The following is a 22974-nucleotide window of genomic DNA, read 5'->3' as shown; positions in this document are numbered from 1 at the left end:
TTCACTATAGCTGAGGTGTTTGCCTTTTACACGTACTACAATGCATGTAAGTAAAAAAAAAACGCTACAAATTTGTTTTGCTACAAAAGACACAATTATTTTTGAGGCCTTCATATTCCTAGAGAATGTGAATTTTAACTTATCTTTTTTAAGCATTTAACAGTTTGCACATATGCGTTTTTGCATAGTCTGTAAATTAAATAGCAACATATAGCGATTTTAGCATGTGACATAGTAAATTGCTGGAGTGTTATTTAATTTCTACTATATATTAATTAATCTGACATTTTACTTAACAAACTGAAAACATCAAGAAACCCACGAACACACATTGAGAGCTCATTGCAGACATAAACACTCAAGGACACACAATACAGCGCTGTAAGCTATTACTGAAGTTACACTAATGAGAAAAAACACATAGACATTGAAACACACATTGAACCCACAAATCGACACTTTGGACGAAAACAAAGCCATTTGTAAATACTAGCTGTAAGTCATATTTACAAGAAGCACGTCGCAATAGGGTTCCAAAAGACTGCAAAAAACATAGCCCAACAGACTGCTGTATGTGCACGAAGCCACAATACACTTAATTCACTAGCTTTGGCTGGCAGAACACCAAAAATCGTTCTGCATATTTCCATTCATAAAATTGCGCAGAACAAAGGATCATTGTTTTGTATTATGTCATATTTTAATTCCCTGGGGATACAAAATCACCAAGGAAGAAATATGTTTTTTTAAATCTAAACCTATTTAGATATCCCCTTTAGGGGAAGCCGGCTAATCCAAACGTATACAAAATTGGCCAACACAAATCTCCAAATTCGCTAAGATCAGGCATCTTATAGCTCACTAATCTAGCTTCAAACTTCAAGGGGCTATCTCTATCGATACACTCGTAAATATACAAGACCCTCGGTTTTTGAAAATTGCAATATTCAAATAAAAACTAAGGACAAATCAAACTAAGAACCAGACTTAGGAACAAAGGACTGGGAGCGACCCACTTATACTTAACTCTTACTTTTACTAATCAAAATGTTATCCAGATTCTAACTGTCAAGTTCTACATGACCTAATGGTCTTTTTAAGAATACTCACACCAAAAAGGTTATCAGTCAGGAGTGACATCATGTGGAGGATCAAAAATCAGGAAGGTCAGAAATATACTGGGCTGCAGAATCAAAGAATCTCCAGAATCCCCGTGCACAGAGTACCTTCTTAGTAGAATCTTGTTCTGTCCTCCTCAGTTTATTTCAGTCTCCTGGCACGATCACTCCCATAGAAAGTCACTTCTCTGATGATTCCCGCGTTAGGGCGCCAACTGAAGAACTTGGTAATTTTCGTTCTCAGGGAATACTTACTAATATAACAAGAACTTGGCACAGACTCTGAAAATATGAAAAGACATCTTTATTAAACTTAACATAGTGAGGCCACGTCACCCAGAAGCCGTAGCAAGTGGATGAGGTAGTCTGAGGAATGAAGAGGACAGAGGCCTTTTATATGTTTTTAGCGTTACATGACTCAGTACAAAAAAGAAAGGGGCAGTTCTAGCTTTTGCAAACATGCAAAAAAAAACAACATTCCTTCTTACACAAGCTGCAGAAACCCATAATAAAAACCCGGCACATCCCCATCGCAAACAGGCCATAAAGAAGGGAACAGAGACAGGTGTGAGTAAGATAAGACAGGGTGTGTGTGTGATGAAAAGGTTTATGGCATGTTGTGCCTTGATGCTATCTCGCTCGGCCACTGGGAAAGGAACTGGCTGGGCAGGTTCGGCCTGGGGCAATGGTTTCAGCTTGCCCAGGTCACAGAGAAGTCAATTAAGGTGTACGTGTCCTTTGGAATCGAATTTAGCTGTAGTTATAAGCCTATGTAGGGGCAACTCACAAAATGGCTGCTGTACACAAAATGGAAGCCAAGGGTTTAGGACGAAAATGACGATTTCGAGGTGAAATCGTTACTGGAATATGACGAAAATGCTTGTACATAGTGTACTAGCCATTCTCGGTCTTTTGATATAAAAATCGTCATGCTACGACAAAGTTTATTACACGAGTCCAGAATTTTCAGTACCATAGGTGGCCCAGTGTGGATCACATCCATAAAGGAGCAGGTCTGTCAGAGAGATTATCCAATACTTGGGCAGGAACAGAGATGCCTTTTCCCTATGCCCCGTCCAGAAAATCTCTCTGACACCTAATATAACAAGTGTCTCAAATAATCTCCAAAAGAGGGGAGGGGAGTGGATAAAATAATAAAGAAGAAGACACAGCCTGCGGTTATCTGCCTTCCAATTCTCGACTTCACCTCAGCGCCATGTAGATTGTCTCTGATTGTGGGTTCCGGAAACCTAAACACAACAGTATACTTAGTTTAATATATCTTTACACTCTTTACTTAATTTGGATATATTCCTTGTAACTGAACAACGTACCTAGGTAACCTTAGACTTTAGTCCCTCTTCTATTTGTCTTCATTTATCTTCTTGCAATTAAGGATTTTAACTCTCTCTACCTTGCATGAGGAAATTCTAGAGATAACTACTAAGTATTATGTTTAACTTAATGTTTCCTAATAAACTGTGTTTCTCTTATATCTCTATTGTTATTATTACTCTACATACCTACGATTCCTATCTCTAACTCGTTTAATTTCTTTTCTTCTTTTCACAGGTAACAGATGCTGAATAATTCACGCTGTTCTGGTGAGTATTATATTCTTACGAATGGTCTTGTCATGTGGTGTCATTCTTGTCATAAATTAATTCAGTCAAAATAATACAGTTCAATTACACGGTAATATTTTCAGTCACTCCAGTTAAGTAATTAGCTTTTTAGCGGGCGGACCAGAGTTGTCATCACCAACGCTGCTGTTGTACTCGACTGCTCTACCGGCATCAGATTCTTGAAACACTGCTCCAACGAAGTAGCGTTCCTGTCAGAGAATACTCCACGCATTTACACTAGGCGAACACCACTTCGATGAAGTGAGACGCCCAGCGAGAGTGCGCAGAATCAGCAAAGGGACACTCTGGAGAAGCATGGGCACTGCAAGAAGCCACGAACAAAATATATCCAACGGATATCGACGAACCACTACCCTGACTAAAAATGACGAGAGAGAACCTGAGATGTTTGTGCTCCAGTCAAAATTCCAGGTGAAGTGCACCAACGTTCTACATTGAGCACTCCAAGTAGAATTCTGTGATGCAAGGAAAAGACTAGAACTACACCTTTCATGTATCGTCGGCCATCTTGGAGTTGTTCAATCTCCAAGCTTCTTTCCAAGTAATGGTCTTTACCTTCTGTGTGTCCTACCTCGTTAGGCAGACTGTAAGATTCTGATCTTTGGGAGTCCTGACAAGGTCACACTCTGACACATCCACGTGCACCTACAACCCAAGCCGCCCAAATCACGCAGCAGACATACAATGCACAAGGCCACAAAATCTATGCAAGAGCACAAATGACCCAAGTCGCAAACATTGTGTAGTGTATCAAGGACCCCCTGGTTAGGATAAAGTTCCTGGGTCAGGGAAAATAATTCAATGCAAAGGTATAAACCCAGGCCAAAAGTACAAGGACAAACACTGGCTATTCAAAAGAACAGATTATACACAAACAATAACACAAAGGACTATACTGATATAAAAAATATATTTTATAATTATATTGATAAAAAGATTAAACACATAAATCACATGTACATGATAATTTGATACAATAAAAAATTCTGAATATTATTTTTTTTAAAACATTTGTTCTAATAATAATACTAATAATAATACTCGAGGAACAATATTGTCGTCCCAGATTGTATTAGTGAGGCTGTTGTCTGTCTTGTCTGTCAACGCGTTTCGACACGTCGTAGTGTCTTCATCAGGACAATATTTTTTGCAGCCAGATTTTCTAGAAAGAACAAAGCATTGTTAGCTTTTCAGAACATATAGTACAATGTGTTACCTTAATTAGATACATTTTTTTCCCCTTTTTATTCAATAAAACTTATTTTTCTGGTTTTACTGAGCCAGGTTTAGTAATGAAGGGCCAGATGTAGGTAATTTTATTTTACCACCTCTTAAATACCGAATCATACCGATTCGGTATTTAAGAAGTGGTAAAATAGAAGTACCGAAATGTAGGTAAATCCAGATGTGCATTTACCGAATCGGTAAAATTCGGTATTTACCGATTCGGTAAATACCGACCGGTAATGCCCATTCATTCCTATGGGCTTTGAAGCCCATAGGAATGAATGGGCATTACCGATTCGGTAATTACCTAATCGGTAAATACCGAATTTCACAAGGGTGCAGGGGGTGTCACTTTGACACACTCTAGCACCCCCAAAACGGGTTCGGTGCCATGTGGCAGGCATACCTGCCCTAAGGGCAGGTCTGCCTGTCATATGGCACAGGTGTGCATGCACACATGTGCATGCACACCGGAATCGGTATTTTACCATCAAATAGGATTTGATGGTAAAATACCGATTCGGTAAGGCTTGTGGGACTCAGAAGAGTCCCACCTACATCTCAATTTTACAGATTCGGTAAAAATACCGACTCGGTATTTTACAGAATCGGTAAATTTACCGATCGGTAAATTTACCGATTCTGTAAAATTGAGTGACCTACATCTCAAATTCCAATTACGGTCGGTAACGGCCGAATTCGGCCGTTACCGACCGGTAATTGGCCACCTACATCTGGCCCTAAATCAATTATTTTTCCGCTAAAGATAGACAAAAAACGGGTCTTGACCACAGTCTAAGACCACATTTTCTGTAGTCAATCTTGGCATCAGTCTAAGATTATACATCATATATAATTTTCAGATCTATTTGGTAAATACAGATAATAACATGTTTAATTAACAAAACTGTTTGGCAAATACAGATAGTCATATGTTTAGACTTTACACCATACTTAAATAGAAAAAGGAGGAAAGAAAAAAGGGGGAAGGTAAACTGATCAAGGGTGTAAAAATATATCTTGATTCTGTAACTGGTGTAACTCATTGGGGCAGTTTGTTCAGAAGTTTGCATATTCCCTACTATTATTTACTGGATTATAAAACATAAAAAATGTTGGTAGGACTGGCCTGTTTTCTATCTGCTTTCATCGAATACTTACTCCACTGTATTCCGGCTAGAAAATTCACTCACCTCTGTATCTGGGATAAACCCAAATTCCAAAGTTTCCTGTGGTTTCTGTTTAAAATCAGTTGGTATTTATTGAGCCTGGATAGTCACAGGGAAAAATAAGCAGATATCTTAGTTTATGTTCTATACTAAACTGACTATTATTCCTAAAGGGCCAGAACAGTAAATTTAAAAAAAACTTCAGTCTCTTGTGGGTTTTAAAGCTTGTTACCTCTATTTACTCCAGTTTCATTTAATGCAAAAAAGGCTTTTCAACTTTTATTTATTGCAGTGAAGGCTTTTTAACTTTTATTTATACAGGTCTGTTTTTTCTTATCTACATGCATAACGCTATTATTTCCAACTATCAATTGCATTGGACATTGGTTGTTTAATCATAGTTCTCCTTATTTGAGTTCCCTTGTTAGTGCTCGTTGATGCCTGGGCTCTATATTTAATCTCCCTGATAGGTATGCTTTCATTTTATTTTTACTATATGTAGTCATAACATATTTTGTTTCCTAATGAAACTAAAAGCATTTCTTACCTAGAGTGGCTTTATTAGTATTATCAGGCTTTCACAGCCGAATCCAAAGAATGCGGCACCTTAATCAAATCTTTCTGTAGGTATGTGAAATCTATGGAAAGAAATACATTTCTAGCTATTACATCAAACCGCTATGTGTTGCTTCATATGAAGTTCCTGATTTGCATAGGCGCGATGGGCTATTTGCATATTCTCGCGTTACCTTTTTCCAAGGATTTCACTGCTGACTTCCCACTCTTCGTCTCGGGATTACACAACCACTATGTTCATTAAAAACGAATATTCTATAACGGGAGTAAATATTAGAACATAGAATTAGTGACTAGCAGAGCGTTTATGCTTTGAAATGAACTTTTTCTCGAGCGTGGGTTCTTACCGCAGCGAGTGATACCTCCATTCGAGGGTGATTCAAAGCGCGATCCATTAAAAGCCAGCAAAAGACGCCGCGATAACTCCAGATATATCTATTGTAGCATTAGACAGTAGAAAACAATGTTAATGTTAACATTGCTTGAAAACGTTTTTCTTCATGGTATTTAATGAAGACATAGCCTGTTTTTACCTCCTGCAGTTGCGCAATTACGCTTATTTCTATTATGAAGCTTTCGGAGCCGGATATGAAGAATGGGGCACCTCTGGAAAATCTTTCTCTACGTATGTGAAATCTACGGGAATTTTTTTTTTTTAATATATTTATTTTCTAGCTGTCACATAAAGACGCTACATGTTGCTTCATATGGAGTCCCTAATATACATCGACGTGATGTGCTATTTACATACTCTCGTGTTACCTTTTTCAAAGAATCTCACTGCTAACTTCCCACTCTTCGTCTCGTGATTACACAGACAGTGTGTTCATAAAAAACGAATATTCTATAACCAGAGTAAATGATAGAGAATAGAATTAGTCACTAGCATAGCGTTTGTGCTTTAAAGATTAAAAAATGTTTCCGTCGAGCATGGCTTCTTACCACCGCGGGTGATATTTTCATTTGAAGGTGATTCAAAGTGTGGTTAACAAAAACCAGCCAAGGGCGCTATGACAACTCTAGATCTTGCTACTTCAGCACTAAACAATACAGAACAATGTTAATGTTAACATTGCTCGAATATATTCCTCTTCGTAGTTTTTAGTGGAAAACAGAGCATGTTTTTACCTCCTGTAGTTACGCTGTCAGGATCTAAATGATGGATTCCTAATGCGAGACTCCAGCGATGTGGCCAAATCTTTATTTTCGCATGGAGCTGACAGTGCTTCTAAGCGCAGAGACGTTTTCTAAGCGAGGGTCTTAAGACTCTAAAAAAAAGTCGCAAACATCCCAGTCCCCGAAAAGCACACAATTCAAAGGCACACCACCTCAAAGGATCAAGGGTCCATGAAATCAGAGCTGCAGGGCCGACTCCCCCACAATGCCGCACACACACATAGCAACCACAGAACATCACCAATGACTGTAATGTGGGACAAAGTGCAACACCTACACCACAGGACAGAGGACACAACAGGTTTTGCTTGTGCGTAGTAACTGGCCACTCACATCTGCCATTCCCTGACACTGTGTGATGACAATGTACGGGTGCCACCACACATCCGTCATGTACTTGGAAAACCCACTGTCTGCCATCAAATAGCCAGCTCCTCCAAAACAGTCACAACGTGCCTTGTCATGCACTCTGCATGTAAACATCTGCAAAGCGGCAACATACATGGAAACCTCTGTTAACATGCAACTCCCTTTAACATTGCAGGGGGACAAACAACACTTACTGCAGAGCAGACCACAAATCCCATCAGTGATGATGAAGAGGACAACCTGCACATCTGTTCAGACACCATCCAGTGGCTAATAGACAGCCTCCGCACCCCACCCCCAGGAGCAGGGCAGCCCAGCTGCCTCGAGGTGACCCCACCACCTGCACAGACCACACAGCAGGAAACACACACCACCACAGCTGTCTCCCAGAACCCCCATGAACAACAAATAGAATTACAATGCTGTGTGTTGGGTTGCCAGGTGGAGTTGGCCTATCAGCTGCGGGTGGGTTTTGAGCTTGTGGCAGCCAAACTCAATGCCATACGTGGGTGTCTGAGTCCCATCAGGGACCACTTACAGTCCCTAACGGACACACACTGTCCGCACCATGCTCCACAACAATCCTTGGCTGACATCGCTGGGGCCATCTCTCGGATACAAGAACTGTCTAGTCAGACAGGCACCAGCGATGACAGCACAGAGTTGGCACAGATGCGCAGTACAATTGAGACCATGAAGCAGATGCAGGCTGGAAGTTTATCTGCCACGACTGAACACCAGCGAGATGTAGCTGGGGTCTTCCATGCCTTGTAGTTCATCATCCTGCCATTGCTGCCACTGAGCCGGGCCCAGATGACTGCAGCAGGAACTGCGACACACACCTCTCTGACCCCTGATCTGTCAGTGGCACACAGTGATGCAGCCCTATCATCATTGCACCCTGATGGGTCAGTGGCACCCAGTGATGCAGCCATTACCCCGCCACACACACCAGACACTGAGGAAGTATCAGAGGACTAAGATGTGGATGGTGATTAGTATGTGAGGAAAGAGGTAGTAGCCTCCATCACCGCCATGTAACCTGTCCCTGCCTGGTTCTACCCTATGCATCGTGCCCTGGGACAACACCTTCCACTGACCCCAGAACACTCAGCGACATACACCTGGACCACGACATGGACGGGTATATCTTCACTGGTGGACAATAACACAGCACTCCTGCAGCAGACTGCACTCTCCCTCTCCCAAATCACTTATAAATCCCCAGCAGACTCTGGTTGGCCCACCACTGGGCTACCATGTAATGTGGGCTTGGCATGGCCATGTACAGCTCCAGCTCTGGAATGCACCAGAATGTGAATACAAAATTCGAAATCACACAAATGTGTCATGACTATGTTCTCTCAAGTGTGAAAGTATGTATGTATGTATGGACAATGATTGCACAAGAAGGTACAACTGTGTAAATGACTTCACTACGCATGTTGAACCCTGAGACACATGACCAGTTGGATGTCTGTGAAGGTGAGTACTAGCTGTGGCTTTGTTGCACATTAACCAAAATCTCGCTACTCCCCAACGTAGGCACACTTCCATGTATTGAATAGTGCTGTGTGTAGGAATGACCCAATCGGTAGCAGGCAAGTAGTGGTGTCCTACATCACATGTGTCACCAGAACTTCACATCACATACCTGCTCCCACACATCTGGGTGGCCACAATCTGTTTTAATTCATAGCATTGCTCCACATGGTCAGAGGTTCAACATGATACTCACATTGCAGGATACATGTAAGTGCACAGGCCGGCCAGCAACAATCCCAGACACAGTGTTTGGCTCACAGAGGTGGAGCAGGCAAAAGGGACCCACCCCCATTGTACAGGCATCACTCAGTCCCTCCCTGTGTAGAGATGATGCTCATTGTGGCATACGATTCGTACATCTAATTAACACTCATCACATTTGGACAGTAGAGAAGTTGCGGAGACTTTATTGGCATGTGCGTGTCAGTACGGACAAGGCAAGAGCCACAACATGCAGGGGCATGCTTGAGACACTTACACGCAGCATGGGAACATGTCGAGGTGCAAGACATGGTGGAGCAAAAATGTACACAAATCATTACTAATGCCTTGCTGGACGATTCATGTGATGTTTGGCATCTGCCCAATGCCCATTGCCCTGTGTCAGAGGACACGAGTCACAGCCCATGGGGTCTGCATAGTACTGTGCCACCGGATTGCGCTGACTGCCTGCTCTGCTGACAGTGATCAGGTGGGAGGGTCCGACAAGGTCACATGTCGTGCTACATTGCCATATGTGTACTCCCCCCCAGCAGTATGTCCGATTTGTGAACGTTGCCAAACCACGCTGTGCTGCTCCGACCATGGAAGTGCCTCGCCTTGCACACACGCGTAGTTCCTCGCACATGCATTCTGAGTCCAGACGAAGGCAGACATGTCCACTGTGGGATATATGAGCATTCCCCACGCTGCAACAAGATTTTGGGACCTGTGCTGTGGGTGACAATCCGATGTGGCTGCAGGAACATAGTTACTCGTACATGAATGCCAGCGCAGCTTCATGGGCAATGTGTTCCAATAGTAAGTCGTTGTCTCCTTCAAGGAACACCAGGGTGACCCAATCCATTAACTGGCCTGGGTAGATGCGCTCAGTCCATGCCATTTCCCCAATCCGCAGCGCAGCCCAGTAGGTTAGCGCCTCAATGTGGTCACTGCACACGAGGAGTTGTGGAATCTCCCATGCATAACTGCCGGCACATACGCCAAAGATCTGCTCATCCCATGCTCGGGTATACCGATGACACTCCTGTTTGTGGGCCAATAGGGAGCGAACTGTCAGGTTATAATCCAATTCAGCTAACGTTGGATAGGCAGACCTCCATGGGGCACTCGAATGTGCATGATAGACAGTGGTACCAGGGCTGGATGCAGGTGACATAGGCAAGACGGAAACTCAGACGTAACTGATTCGCAACACTTCCATTGGCACAGATCCCAACAGATGCAGCATTCGTGCACGCTACAGTTCCACGTGACAGGGGTTGTGCATGTGCCCGGGAATGCCTGCCATTGCGTTTATTGGTCTATTAGCACCGGCACTCCTCAGACAGGCGGCAGTTCTGTGGACGATATGCCACAGCTCTGGGCAATGAGTCGTAGGTGTGTGCAATGTTTGAACGTATGGGTAGTTTTTGAGGAATGTGTCAAGGGCATGCCTTGTAGGTGTAGGTCGTGCAGGGACAAGTGTGTGTGGGGTGTGGGCACATTGGTATTTCATTAGCTATGTTCATGGTGTGGGAGTCGTCGGAGGCTGGTTTGGTATCTCACGCAGGGTGTGCCAGCCGCATTCAGGACCAGGGTCAGAGGGTCCGTTGGCCTTCCGCCTAGTGTGTATGGACAATGGAGCTTTCATTCCTAATTTTAGTTTGACTACTGCTTGCATTTCAGAGATGTGATGTGGCCTTCGCACTAACTTTGATGCCAGGCCTGTGATTTGGGGTGCACAAATTTCGAGACACATGCAGCTGTTTGCATGTTTGCATGGGCCAAGGGAACGATTGGCATTGCTCTCCTTGTTCAGTCTCTCTCCTCTCTCTCCATGTCTTTGCTGAGTGCCTGACACACCGTCTTATCTTGGATATTGTCTTGCAGGCTGTGACTCACAGATTGTCCAGGGATGCCCCGCCATGACACTTCACAATAGTTGTTTGGAGACTAATTGGTATGTGGCATTTTGTTTGGTCTTTCAATGGTGCGTGAATGACTCAGGATTTCTGTTCTCACATGTGTGTTGATTGCTGCAATTGTGCGACATCAGGTGGGTGCTTTTTTCCATGTTTTTGGGCCGTTGATGTGCAATGTCTTGATCCGGTGGTGGTGGGGTGTGCCCGGGGTGGGTGCCCGGTGGGGAGGTGGTCCTGGGGGTGGTGGTGGTGGGTGTTGTGGCCCTCTTGGGTGTCCGGCCCGCATGATCAGTGGCTCCATGGCATCTGTTCTTCATGCGTGGCTGTGGGCTGGGCTCCCTTTTTTGGTGGAGGCTGTGGTCCGACTTTGCACCAGGTCAGAGCAGCTGTTAGTTTCCTGCAGCTAACGCGCCTTATCGCATGTTTTGTGTTCTTATCAGCGATCTGGCTGGTCATTGAGAATGTTGGGGAGTGGTGTTGTCGCTGCTTTTGGCACGGAAACGCATACTCTGCATCTCATTAGGGATAGTTGCAGGGTCATCTGTGGCAATGTTTTTTGCGCCCGATATCGCAGGTAAACTGGTGCCATGGGCTGTTAGCACCAGCTTGTGAATGGGTTGATACATTTTTCGTGACTTTGGCTGCGATTAAGTGCCGTTAACTCGGCGATAGCTTCTTGAGAATATGCCCCATTGTTTTAAATAGTATTTTCATTTAATAAATTTTTAATAGGGATAACGTTTGGGAGTTTATTAGAGAAATTTTGCAGAAGATGTTGTATTTGTTTTTCACCACCATGTGTCAACCATAAAAAAGTTTCTGTTAGATCGAAACAGGACCTCACATATGAGAAATGGGAGTGGCATCACAGAGATTATTTGCAATAACATTAGTGAGCTGCTGTTGTATTACACTATTGAAAACACACATTATATTGGGGCTAATTACAGTGGCAGGCGATCCACCCGCCATCACAAGGTGATTTACCCACCACCATATTATGATGGCGGGTGGAATTGCTCTTGTTCCGCAACCGCCCCGGTTCCGCAAGGCGGTCTGTCTTCCCCCCAACTTGTGGAACCCGTAACCAGGCAATCATAGTGGCGGTGTCTTGCAGGCACCAAAGTATTGATTACAATGGGCCTCTGTCTTTTTGTGGCGGATTGCTCGCTGCAAAAAGGCAGGCGGAGAGGCTTTGGGGGCCCTGTTGCTGGTCTCCTGGGGATGGTCAGCTGTGCACTGGGCCCATGGTAGCCCCCTCTATTTCCATGCACAGGGTGGCGGGCACCGTGCGGTGCCTGCCACGTTGTGCAGGGAAATATACAACATGGCCATTTCACATTGTGGCGGGTGCTGCAGCCAGCTGCACCCGCAGCAATGTTAAATCGCCAGGTGCGACCGCCGCAGTGGCGGTCGCATCATGATTAGAGTGGCGGGGTCGCCACATGGCAGGCGGGAGAGGTCCCGTTACCGCTAGGGTGGCGGACGGATTTAAAGTCCACCCACCATCCTAATGACCCCCATAGTCTCTGAATGTTAGATGGAGACACATTTAGAATTTGGACCAGTGTGCCTGTGCACTGTCAGCGACCAAGCCAAAGAGGGCATGAAAGATCTGTAATTGGATGATAAATTCAAAGCTGTTCCAAATAGGAGCCCCAAAATATGCTTGGCCCAGAGCCCTCAAAATCCTTAAGAGGTCCCTGGCTGCCATTTACGAATAAGTTACTACCTCATCTGACGTGGCAGTAACCTTTCAATGATTTGGGACCATATCTATGGTCCCAAACCATTGATACATCTAACTTCATGTAGGAGACACCCCTTTCATGTGCCCTTCTAATTGCGATTTGCATGTATCATAAAACCCCTTTTGAGATTCGGAAAGTCTTTTCCGAATTGCAAAAGGGATCAGTACTTTTGAAAATGCCATTTTGCATGGCAAACCCTTAGATTTTGCAAGGTTTGTGATCACAAAATCTTTTCATAAATTTGACCTTTACTCCATTCTTCTATAGGAGTAGTTTTACATGTCTTTCTAAGAAGCGAACTTACCTATTTGTCAATATTTGTCAATATCCAAAAAGTTACAAGCAGGGCCGGACTGAGAACCAAAACCGGCACTGGCAAAGTGCTCGACCGCACTCGTTGCCAGGGCCGGTTTTCGGCCGATTTTGTTACAGGGCCGTTTTTGCAGCGTTGCACCGGGGTAATGCCCGGTGCCCGCAAAGGCCAGTTCAAGCCTGGCTACAAGTCTTTGGGTGTTTGTTGCATTTTGCAGGTCTCTGTCCTGTTTCCTTCCCCACTGCTAATTCTAGGTGTAGGTCAACGTCAAGTCTATTATAAAGGCAGTTTTTTTGATATGGTGAATGGGGGGAAAATCCACTAATATTGATCTGAAGGTCAGAAGGTGAAATGCTGAAGCTAAAATTACTTTAAGGTGCTAATTTAAGTGAATGGAGTCCATGATTCATGGAGCATTGAAACTAGTTTGATATAGAGTGTTCTCTGTGTCATTCTTCCCTGTGGTAAATTAAAAGATATTAACATTATATTTGATTCTGTATTTAAGAAAATAAAGGTTCTGAAAGTACACCAGCAAGGTAAAATCTCTGTTCCTGGCGTATTTTAAGAACACCCAAAATTCACCACGAGCATGAAACTGTTACAGAGTTTCCTAAAAATCTGTAAACATTTTTCGCTAATGAAACGTGAACATGTATTTGTTTCTCAGAAAGTTCTAGTATTCTATCAGAAATTTAATAGCAGCGCAATTTTGGCTACATTTATCCACCAAACGGGAGACTTTAAAGTCTAGAGCTATTGCTTGGACAATCTGTAAACTTATCTAATTATAAACATGTTTCCAAAATTAAATAGAAACGTCAAAATATTAAGATGTCCTAATAATAAAAATGAACGTTGTTGCTGGTGAGCCACAGTGGTGGCAGCTATTAATGAAACAGGTGGGAAGTGAGCTGCATGTAAGTATAGGAATGCATTTTGTTAAATATTAATGCTGAAAATATTCGCCTAAATGATGTCACAAAATATCCATTCTTTGGTACTTCCTCACTTTTTGGTTTTGAATATACTAATATTATTCTCGAATTCATCATTTTTATATCCCAACTGCTGCTGCAAATTCCATGTCCGCTTGGAAAGAGTCCTAGTCGTTCTCTTTGCCAACTGATGTTTTATGCTTAGCAAGTGATATTTTTAATAACTTTCCTTCCCTTCAAACACTGCTGTTCCAGTCGTCTGCTGGGCTACACGCTTTAAATTCTGCACTGTACAGACTCCTGGGAACCGTCCCAATGTGCGCGCATTTAGTAACATGTCCAGTTAAATCTTGTCAAATTGCCGTCTTTTCATTCACCACTTTGCTATATATTCACTAGGGACATGACTTCATTGGCTGCATATGTCTCCTTCACAGCAGGCGGCCAGGCAGATTTCTGCAGCTCCTGCTGCTGTGGTTCAGAACCCACCGCTTTTTAAGGAAAGGGGGGCACCATACACAGTGATATGTTTGATTATTTGGGGACAGCCATCGCTTGTGTTACTGCTGTTGGCATGTACGTTTACCTCCCCATTGCTTTGATTGATTATAGGAGTAAGAAGTTGTAAACGCCGCCATTTTGTTAACACAGTTACTGGCCACTCTCCATCTAACCCTAGGAAGAGCCAATAATAAAGCATGAAGCGCGCGCTTCACACAATAGTAGGACATTTTTCCATATTTCTGTTCCCTATTTTCTCTCATGGCCGTGTACAGTTAACCATTCTCATTACTATGTTAAACGGCCATAACATTGTGGTAAACGCATGTGTCCACTGAGATATTAATAGTGCATTGCACGTACGCTAAGCTGAACACGAAGAATTTCTTCACTTGCCGCCAACTTTGGTTTGAAGAGAACCAGAAGAGAAAATTTAAGATTTTTTTTTTTTTTTCTTTTTTTTATAAATCTTTATTGAATTTAATGCATACATCGTTCTTTCAAGGTTACATCTCCACTTCAATCACTGAAGCATATATTTATGCTGAGTATATTCACAGTTTCCACTACTTAATCATATACATAACTAGCCGGTTGTAAACAATAAGAATTAATAGCGCAACCTCACATGCATAAGACATTTTTGGTATTGCATTGTATAGGTCTTTCGTATAGCACAGTATAGTACTTCAATCATCAGAACAGTAAAACTTAAAACTAAAAAAAGTCATCATATTTTGATAATCTATTCGTGCATACACCGACCGCCCGTCATCCCACCTGCTTCATGGTAGGCAGCTTTGACACACCGCAGTTGAACACTGCTCTATCCGTTGCAATAAAGATAGCAACCACCCCCCAGCTATCTATTCATCGTCCCCCTCAGAGTCCAATTCTTCTTCCTCCGGTAAGGGATCGCAGATCTCCCCTCTGTATATATTCCATGCTGCCCATACCTTATTCCACTTTCGGGGGCACGCCCTGAGTACATACACCGCCCTTTCTGTAACCATCAGCATGTCCATGTTTACACTCCACCTAGCAGTCGTAGGCAGTTCCTGTGCCCCCCATTTTTGCGCAATGTCCTGTTTAGCTACCATCATGGCCAAAGTAGCCCATGTCCGACCATATCTATCCAGATCATTGGGGTCCCAAATGTTAAAGAGGCATTTGCGAGGGTCCGGCAGGACGGAGATTTTAAGTGTTTGTGAGACCGTGCGCATAACCTGCCTCCAGAATTCCTGTCTGCGTGCGCAATCCCAGAGTGTATGGTATAGTGTTCCCTCCTCCCCGTATCCTCGAAGACAAAAGGGATGTGGCGCCCTGTGTATTTTGTGAAGCATCGTTCTAGTGTAATAAATGCGGTGTAAAATTTTAAGTTGCACTAATCTGAATTTTGCTGAGATACCAACTTCTCTCGGTGAGGCTAGTGCTTCATTCCATTCTGACTCTGTGACCTCACCTATTTCTCCCACCCATTTTTCCCTTAACTTTATTGTAGGGTCCCCTAGGTTGTTGATCAGTTTTTTGTATGTGAGGGAAGTCGCGCTCTGTAGCATATATTCCGTTAAGAGCCTATCCTCCAGTGGCGAGGATTCTGGTATGTCTGTGCCCACTGGGATCGCCTGGAGCAGTGCGTGTCTTATTTGCACATACCTAAACGTCTCTGTCGGGCCCAGTCCGTACTGTTGTTGGAGCTGTGGAAGTGCGATCACCGTGCCCTTGTCCCATAGGTCCCCAACTGTGGAGATTCCTATACAGTCCCATTGCGCAAATCCCTTACTAGACCGTAGGTTCCCCAAGGCCTTGGTGTCCCACAGTGGTGTTAGCTTGGTGATTTTTCCCTTCCAATCTAGTCGGGATTGTGCTATGTGCCATAGGGCCGCTGTGTGTTGCGTCGGTCCCAGCAATTTCTTAACTTGTGATTTGTTATATAGTACCGCGATCATACAGTCTGCACCCAGTTGCGACCAATCCGCTCTATATGCCGGGTCACTCCTTGAAGCATGTATCCATTGGTTTATTATTTTAAGATGGGCCGCCCAATAGTACAGCTGTATGTTCGGCAATGCTATGCCTCCCTCATACCAACTTTTAGTCATCTTATCATAAGCTATACGCGCCGGGCCATTATTCCAGAGGAGGTTCGTGACCAGAGCTGCGACCTGCTTGAAGTATCGAGGTACTATAGGATACGGGGTGTTTTCCAATACATATAAGAATCTGGGCAATGCCATCATTTTATAAAGGGCTGCGCGCTCGATGAGGGTCAGTGGCAAGGTCGCCCAGTATTTCACGTCCGCACGAAGGCGCTCCATAGGCGGCTTCAAGTTCTTGTCAAAGAAGTCCGCGGCACTCTTTGTAATAACAATGCCTAAATATTTAAAGGAGTTCAGGGTCAGTGCAAGGGGGAAGTCCGATGGTAGCACCGGATCCGGACCCTTTAGAGTGTAGATCACCGACTTGGACCAATTCAGGGTATAGCCCGACGACTTCCCATGTGTGTTACAGAGATTTAATAATGCTGGGATCCCATTTTCAGGCTCAATCATATAAATCAACATATCATCCGCATACAGGGATATTCTATCTTCCCACCCTTCTTCCCATTTGATGCCTTTAAGTAACGGTGTTGTTCTGATTAGGATCGCCAAGGGTTCTAGTACCAGGGCAAAAAGCAAGGGTGACAGAGGGCATCCCTGCCTCGTCCCCCTGCCCAGCGGGAACGTCTGTGAGACGTGACCATTAGCTACTACTTGTGCCACCGGTTTTGTATAGAGAAGTCGTATCCATGCTACGTATTTCGGTCCAAAGCCCATACGTGCCAATACCGCAAACATATATTCCCATTCCACTAGATCAAAAGCCATTTTGGCATCAAGGGAGAGAATCACCGCTTTCTCGGAGAGAAGGTGTGCTCGTGCCAACACCCCATGTACCCGCCTGAGATTCAATGCCGTACTCCTATGAGGCATAAAGCCTGACTGATCAGGGTGGATCAGTGTCTACAGGTGATGCACCAGATGGTTGGCTAGCAATTTTGCCAGAACTTTGGCCTCCACGTTGAGTAGGGAAATGGGGCGATACGAGAAGCGATCAGACGGAGGTTTACCCGGTTTTGGTATGGCCACAATTGTCGCAGTGCGCTGGTCTAGCGGCATTTCTGCCTTTTCCAGGCTCTCTTTGTACATTTCCAGTAATGGTTTACTGAGAGTGTCTGCCATCGATTTATACCATTCTATGGGTATTCCGTTGTGCCCCAACGCTTTTCCCGAGTGCAACGCCTGAATCGCCAGTTGAATTTCATCTTCTGTCGGGTCGGTCTCTAGCTCTTGCATTGCCTCCTGCGAGAGCTTGGGGATGGGAATATTCTCAAGCGAGGATATCGCCGCCTGAGCCGTGACTGCCTGCTCTGGGGTATATACCTCTCAGAAGTGACGTGCCAGGGTGCATACTATTTCTTCCGGATGTATCTGCAACTGTCTGTCATGTGAGCGCAGCCTCTGTATACCTCTATTACTTCTCCCCCTCCGATCTAACCACGCCAGCATTTTCCCTGCTTTGTCGCCTACATCATATACTCTATGTGCTGTACTTGTGAGATGTCCTTGGACTATCGTTTTGAGGTGGGCCTGGTATTGTCGCTGCCGTAGGTGTAATAGATGCGTTGCTTCCGGTGTGGGATCAGCTATGTGGGTGTTGTTTGCGTTATGCAATTGTAGCTCGAGCTCTGTGAGCTCTCGCCTGGATTCTCTTTTGTGCCCTGTAATTGCCGCTATCGCCTCTCCCCGCAGGACCGTTTTGTACGCCTCCCACAAGACCGAGGGGGAGGACACCGAGCCCGCGTTTTCTTCAAAATAGTGTGTGGTTACCAATTTAAGTTCTTTCCTGATTTTGGGGATTCTTAAGTAGTTCGGGTATAGTGGATAGAGTCTGGTACGTTTCTTCTCTTTGGTGGTAAGTGATATTAATATAGGTGAATGGTCAGATATGCCTCTCGGCAAGATGTCTATTTTATCTACTTTCCCCATTCCCACCCCTATGAACAAGAAGTAGTCAATGCGTGATAGGCTATTGTGCACAGCGGAGTAGTATGTGTATTGTGTCGCTGTGGGGTTTAGCTGTCTCCATACGTCTGTAATGCCCAGTGCCTCTAGAAAGCCCGGGAGCGTTGCAGTGCCCCGAGGACGTTCTCTAATGGGATATGTGTCTAGTGTTGGGTCTACTATTGCGTTGAAGTCCCCTCCTATGATTGTGTCGCCATCCGGGAGGTCCAGAAGGAATTTCCCCAGGGCAGGCAAGGCAACAGATTGGAGTGCCGGGGGGACGTAAACGGAAACCACGTTGAGGGGTTTCCCTTCCCATTGGCCATGCAATGCTGCGAACCGGCCCTGATCATCCGTCTTGCGGAGTTCTACTATAAAGGGTGATGATTTTTTCATGAGTATCCCCGCCCCCCGGGAGCCTGTCGTGAATTCGGCATGTACTGCCATCACGTACCCGCGCCTATCAAGCGCCTTGCATGTTGTCCCCGTGAGGTGCGTCTCCTGGAGTAGTACTAGGTCAGGCCTTTGGCGTTTAATTGCTTGCAGAACCAACCCCCTCTTTATTTTATCTCCCAGCCCTCTGACGTTCCAAGTGAGCAGGCGCAGAGGGGGCACCTCAATTGTTGTATGCGCGCCCTCAGTGGGTGCAGTGTGCAATTGTTGGGCCATTGGATAGGGTGGGTAGTGTATCAGCTGCCATGTTACAGGTTCCAGTGTGTATATAGCGTTCTATGTTGAGGTGTAGGAATAGTTCGGTAGTCGGTGCGCTCGTGTACCATATAGCGTGAGAGATGACTATCAACACTAACAATAACTTCAAAACATTCCCTCCCTCCCCCCTCCCTGCTCCCCTGCTCCACGGACATAATCCCGCCCGCTTCCCCAACTTTGCAGAGTGCTTCCCATAGTCCCAAATACTTGCTCGCTGGGGAAAGGACTGCTCCGAAGACAACTGCCTCTCTTCTTCCCCGTGGTCGCCATTCACCTAGTATCCAGGGCGTTCTGTCCGGCCTTTGGTATAATAGTCATCTCGCACCAGGTGTCTAATGTTCGTCGTCTGAGGCCTGGACTGTAAGTTCTTTTTCTGGGGATCTGTCTTCTGGTCCGCGTCTTGATGCTTGAGAGCTTGTGCAGCTATTCGGTTCCTGGTTCCTGTGTGGTCTGTGTGTCCGTCGCGGCCGCTCCACTGGTCTCCAGCCGTCCAGCCAGTCTCGAGCGATCTCAGGGGTGTCAAAGAACCAGGTTCTGTTGTTCGCCACGACATGCAGTCTTGCCGGGTACAGCATGGAGTACTGTAGTTCTCTTGATCGAAGTTCTTTCTTAATGTCTAGAAACGTTCTCCTGCGACGAGCAACTTCGGCCGTGTAATCCGGAAAGAAGGCCAGTGTAGAATTTTGGATTTGGATTGGTGGTGCCACTCGCGCCGCCTGTAGGATGGCGTCCCGATCCCTAAAGTTGAACAGTCGAGCCAGGATCGTTCGCGGCGGTGCACCCGGTTTCGGTTGGCCATCCGGGACCCGATGGGCCCTTTCGACGGAGAAGAAGGTGGACAGGCCCTTGGGTTTAAGTTCTTTCTGTATCAACTCCTCCACGTAGAGGTCCATCGCTCTCGTACCTTCAGATTCTGGAACCCCAAGGATCCTCACGTTGTTCCGTCTGGAGCGCCCTTCCTGGTCGTCCAGACGTTCCCCCAGTGTCTTGTTTTCCGCAGCTATCTTCTCCACCGTCGCCTGGAGGTCAGAGACATCCTCGACCAGGGATTTCGTCACAACTTCCATATTGCTTACTTTTTCGGACATTTTATGGAAGTCTGCCCTGATAAGCGTGATCTCGGTTGATATCGAACCTACCGTCGCTTGGACTTGCGCCAGGGCTTTCATCACGTCGTCCAATGTGGCCTGCTTGCTGCTCGTCTCCTCTGTCAACTTGCCTGCCGGAGATTTCCCGTCTAAGGAAGGAGAGGCATTCCTGTCGCGTGCAAATCTGTCAATTCTGGTTTGGGTAGTGTTGCTCTTGCTCCCCCTGCCTGACATCTTTCCCACCGCTAGTGGGCCGATGAATTGTCGATGTCCCTGAGGTGTGACTTTCACTGGGTCCAGTAGTGTTGGGTCTGTATCTGCGCCCTCCGAGCCAAGTCCCGGCTGGTGCAAGGGAGTGGTGGATGGGGAGGCAACCTCTCCAATTTACAGTGTTTGTGCCGTAGATTGTATCTGAAGCAGTGTTGTGGGTTCCCCTCTGTTCCAGCAATCTCCCAGAGTCAGTGCCAGTATAGCGCTAGCCCCCTCGTGTCCCTCAGTATAATGCACCAGACATCAGGCTGTTTACTTGGTAAGTAGGCCCTTAGACGGTCCTGCTCCAATATTCCCGTCTTGGTATGGGGTCGAGTAAGTCTCTGGGCGTCAGGGCACTTGTGTACCGGCATGCAGGCTGGGACTTGCGCACCCGGAGTATGTCCCTGCCGGGCGCCCTCTACACTTCACTAAGATGGCGGCCCGCCGGTATTGTTGTGCCTCTATTATTGCCTGGTTCCTTATGCAGGGCTGTGGTGCGCAGGGCTCCAGACACTGTGGCCCACTGCGTTACTCAGTGCAGGTTTCCGGCACTGTCCGCCCTCCTACCTCGGCCGCGGAGGGAGGTCTATCACCGGAGCCCGATGCACTGCACCAATATGGCGGCTTGCCGGGCGCAGCTCTCTCCGTGTTTTCCCTCCTCGCCCGCAGTCGGGCGTTTCCCCCAGAGGTGTTCCGGTGCAACTCCCTGCACTTACAGGCGCCCCCACCGTTGTGGTGATGCCCTCCGCCGCCGTCGGTGTATCTTGGCCGTCTCTCTCCCGTGCTACCTCTCGGACGGGTGTTTCCGGCGGCCTGTGCCCGGGTCTCAGGCACTTCCTGTCAGGTTCCGCTGCACGTCCGCCCCCGGCTTCCACTGCCGTCTTAGGCCGCCTGGATCGACGCTGCAGTCTTGAGTTCCCGGTGTCCAATCTTTACCGGAGTTGCGGCCGTCCTTCCCGCCCGGTCCCAGGTTTCAGGTCCGCTCCACAGGGGTTATGTGAAGTACGGATTAACAATCGGATCGTTCAAGAGGCCGCGTCGTCACCGGAGCTCTTCCTTTAAGCTGCAGCCATGCTCAGCAGCAAGCCACGCCCCTCGAAAATTTAAGATTTTGAGTAATTATTTACAGGACCATCGTTTAGCTGCTGTTATGAAAAGCGCACACGATTTAAGTCCAATAACGGATCTAGTAACTGGCATGACAAATCGAAACTGACAAGACAAATATCTTGCATAGTCGCAAAGTAGGTCTTGGCAAACTGATTCAACCAAGCCACATGCCTCTCCTCACCCTTACCAAGATATGTTTTTAGATACATTTTATGGAGTTTTATGGGGCCTATTCAAAAAGTGCATTTTGGAGTAACTCAGTCAGTGGTATCGTGAACCTGCGCTTTGACAGCTGCAGCGGGGCTGGGGGGTGTTACTGGGCCATGCCAACACATTGGGCAACAAACCCATTGGTACTATCAGAGTTCGTGCTGACAGATAACACCAGCATGGTGTGCCCGTAAACGTTATTCAGAGCACCTCTGTGTTATGGGGGTTGTAGTTAAATGGCCTATACCTCATGCTGGCCTCTGACCTCTTTAGAACTACAACACTACAACGACATATACCAAACTCCTATTGGCTGCAGTAACATTCACTGATTTAAGCACTTGGCCTGCCACACACGTCCATCTGTTACAATGAGGTAGAAAGACTAGGCCTAGAATTTTTTGCTGCTTGCATTTAACTCCTGGGTGCACCGACCCTAGATTCACACACTGAAGAAGAAAGCTGGGTATTTCACTTCCAGAAAATATTCCAATACCCTGCTGCAATTTGTAACTCCCATCTATCCCCAGGGGTCCAACAAGCTTCAGATTGACTATTTCAGGTAGAAGAAATTGATTTAGCTTTGACCCAGACTACCTCTATGAAGGCCCCTGGACCCGACACGGTTCCGGCTGATATATTTCTGGAAACAAAAGCACTCTGGGCTCCGCTATTGACCAGTGTTTTTAATGTGGTAGTCAAGATCGCCCCCTCTTAGTAGCAGTTGTTTATTATCTCCATCTTCAAAAAGGCGAGATAGGGCAGAACCAAAAAACTACAGACGTATCTCCTTAATCAATAGTACAGCACAACTGATTGGGAGGGTGCTCTTAAACAGGCTACAGGACTGGGCCCAAGAGAAACACATATTAGTAGTATCCCAGTATGGTTTTAGGAAAGGAAAGGGCACTGTTGATCAGTGCCTAAACCTGACCATGATTATTTCCAAATACACTCTAGGAAAGGATGGCTGGTTATTCATGGCTTTCATGGACCTATCACCTGCTTTTGATTGTGTATCACACAGTAAGCTATGGGCAATAATGGTAGAATTGGGAGTGGACCGCCCCCCATTATTGCTTTTGTTCGAGAGCTGTGCACAGGA

This window comes from Lissotriton helveticus, chromosome 8 (genome assembly GCF_964261635.1).
Source record: "Lissotriton helveticus chromosome 8, aLisHel1.1, whole genome shotgun sequence".
Classification (NCBI taxonomy): Eukaryota; Metazoa; Chordata; class Amphibia; order Caudata; family Salamandridae; genus Lissotriton; species Lissotriton helveticus.
The sequence above is the reverse complement of the archived record's forward strand: the minus strand, read 5'-3'. Positions refer to the sequence as shown.